Genomic DNA, 2628 nt, shown 5'->3' on the forward strand with positions numbered 1-2628 from the left:
CAGCCCATGTTCATCGAAAAATCTGCGCTGCCGATTTCCCCGACGAACCTGCAGCTGCACAAATCTGCGCTGCCGATTTCCCCCCCTGTCGGCATGGCTGCCGCTGCCCCGATGTCCAGACCAACAGTCTTTTTTGTCGACTTTGCCGATTTTGTCCGCGCTGCCGATTCCAACACTACCCCCTGCATCCAAACCAGCATTGTTTCGTCAGCTCTTCCCCTGACGATTTTAGCCCTGTAACAAACAGTAGGCCTCCAATCCCGCCAACGGGAGCCAAGTTGATAGGGAAGAGAATTGAATGACGCGCCTGGGCCTCGCACCCCGCCACCCGAGGGGCCTTTTTCCCGGCAGCCTCTGAAAAACTCTAGCTTTCACGGTCTTCGCCGCCCCTCACCACCATGGCAGGCCTCTAATCCCACCCATCAGCAGTTGTAGCCGATAGGGCAGTGATTTGAATGACGCGTCGCGGGCCGCCGGGTCATCTCACCCGGCCATTAATTGGAGCGTTTTTGGCTGGCCGAGGATGGGGGGATGGATCTCTTCTTCCGAAAAAGCAAACAGTACATCGGGAGTTATGTTGACGGGGCATGGAATTGAATGACCCGTCGCGGGCCGCCGGGTCATCTCACCCGGCCATCCCGAGGAGCGTTTTTCCCGGCAGCATCGGGGAAACTCTTGCTTTCACTGCCCGCTGCCCAAGTCCCCACTCGCATCGGCCCACCGCGCCAACAAGCCAACGCTGCCGAATCTGCAGACACTGCTGCCGAATCTGCCGACACTGTCCCGCGGGCTGCCACTGCCCCAGTGTCTAAACCAGCGGTCTTTCTCGTCGAGCCTTGGACTATCCAGCCCGTCCAGACCCATCGCCAGCACCCGCTGCCGATTCTGCCGACTTTGCCGATTTCGTCGGCGCTGCCGATTCCAGCACTGCCCGCCGTGCCTGAACCAGCGCTGTTTCGTCAGCGTGTCCCCTCGACGACTTTTCCTGCCTGGCCTGGACAGTCCAGCGTCCAGCCCATGCTCGTCAGACAATCTGCGCTGCCGATTTTCCCCGACGAACCCCCAGCCGCACAAATCTGCGCTGCCGATTTTTCCCGCCGGTGGCATGGCTGCCACCGCCCCAATGTCCAGACCAGCGGTCTTCTCCGTCAAGCCTTGGACTGTCCGGTCCCGAGATCCCGGGAACGCTGCCGGATCGCGCCCCAGCCTCCGCGACGCCGTGCCCCTGGAGGGGCTCGGGGGGACGAATCGGAGCGACATGGGGCTGAATCTCAGTGGATCGTGGCAGCAAGGCCACTCTGCCACTTACAATACCCCGTCGCGTATTTAAGTCGTCTGCAAAGGATTCTACCCGCCGCTCGGTGGGAATTGTACTTCAAGGCGGCCCGCGCGGCTCTTTCACCGCGAGGGCTTGGCCAACGGCACGTGCCTCCGGGGCCAAGAGGCCCCTACTGCAGGTCGGCAATCGAACGGCGGGCGCACGCGTCCCCTTGACGAATTCCCTTGCCTGGCCTGGACAGTCCATCTTCCAGCCCATGTTCGTCGAAAAATCTGCGCTGCCGATTTCCCCGACGAACCTGCAGCTGCACAAATCTGCGCTGCCGATTTCCCCCCTGTTGGCATGGCTGCCGCTGCCCCAATGTCCAGACCAACAGTCTTTTTTGTCGACTTTGCCGATTTTGTCGGCGCTGCCGATTCCAACACTACCCCCTGCATCCAAACCAGCATTGTTTCGTCAGCTCTTCCCCTGACGATTTTAGCCTTGTAACAGTAGGCCTCCAATCCCGCCAACGGGAGCCAAGTTGATAGGGAAGAGAATTGAATGACGCGCCTGGGCCTCGCACCCCGCCACCCGAGGGGCCTTTTTCCCGGCAGCCTCTGAAAAACTCTAGCTTTCACGGTCTTCGCCGCCCCTCACCACCATGGCAGGCCTCTAATCCCTACTGTCCTGTATTTTCATGACAACAATCACTTGGCATACAATGTTGCAAACTGAAGCTTCGAGCAATACAGTTTTGGTTTTTGCTAGTTTGGTTTTTTGCACTTCATAAGCTAGTCTGGAGGTTTTCTATTTGTATATAATTTTGTGTATTGGTTAAACTAGACACCTCTCCATGGATTAGGTTTCTAGAATAACCAATGTTGTTGATGGTCTCCCTTAGCCTTGTGTGGGTGTGTTAGTATGTAGCTATTTCTGAAGCTTGGTGGAAGACGGTCACTGGGTCTGCTTGTTCTGGAATGGTTCTGGTTATAGGGTTCGGTTATACGCATGGCATGCATGGTTTCTAAGTGATATTTAATGAAGACCTGCAGTGTTCTTGGCTGGTAGTGTGCTCTTTTGCTTGGATTTTTTTAGCTTTGGCTGATGATTTCCACGTCCCTGCATGGAAGAGCTCCTGGTCTGCTATTGGTTCTTTACCTGGGGGCTGAATGGTGTTTACGTGAGCTGAGTCTCTACATGGTTTCTGCATGGGGTCAGTTGATTCAGCGTGGTCCCCTCATCCCTGTGTGCATGAGCTGCTGTCTACTACTCTCGGCTGGTGGAAGATGGCTTGTGGCATGGCTCGGCTTGGTATGGTTTGGTCTCTCTTCATGGCCTGTATGGTTTCTGCATGTTTCTCTACGTGA

General features: G+C 56.4%; 1 pseudogene; it reads right to left on the reverse strand.

Moving 5' to 3' along the window:
• Nucleotides 1-1243: 1243 nt before the first annotated feature.
• The window catches only part of LOC133687699 (28S ribosomal RNA), a 4512-nt pseudogene continuing 3127 nt past the window's right edge, over nt 1244-2628 (reverse strand).

This window comes from Populus nigra, chromosome 2 (assembly GCF_951802175.1).
Source record: "Populus nigra chromosome 2, ddPopNigr1.1, whole genome shotgun sequence".
NCBI classification, from domain to species: domain Eukaryota; kingdom Viridiplantae; phylum Streptophyta; class Magnoliopsida; order Malpighiales; family Salicaceae; genus Populus; species Populus nigra.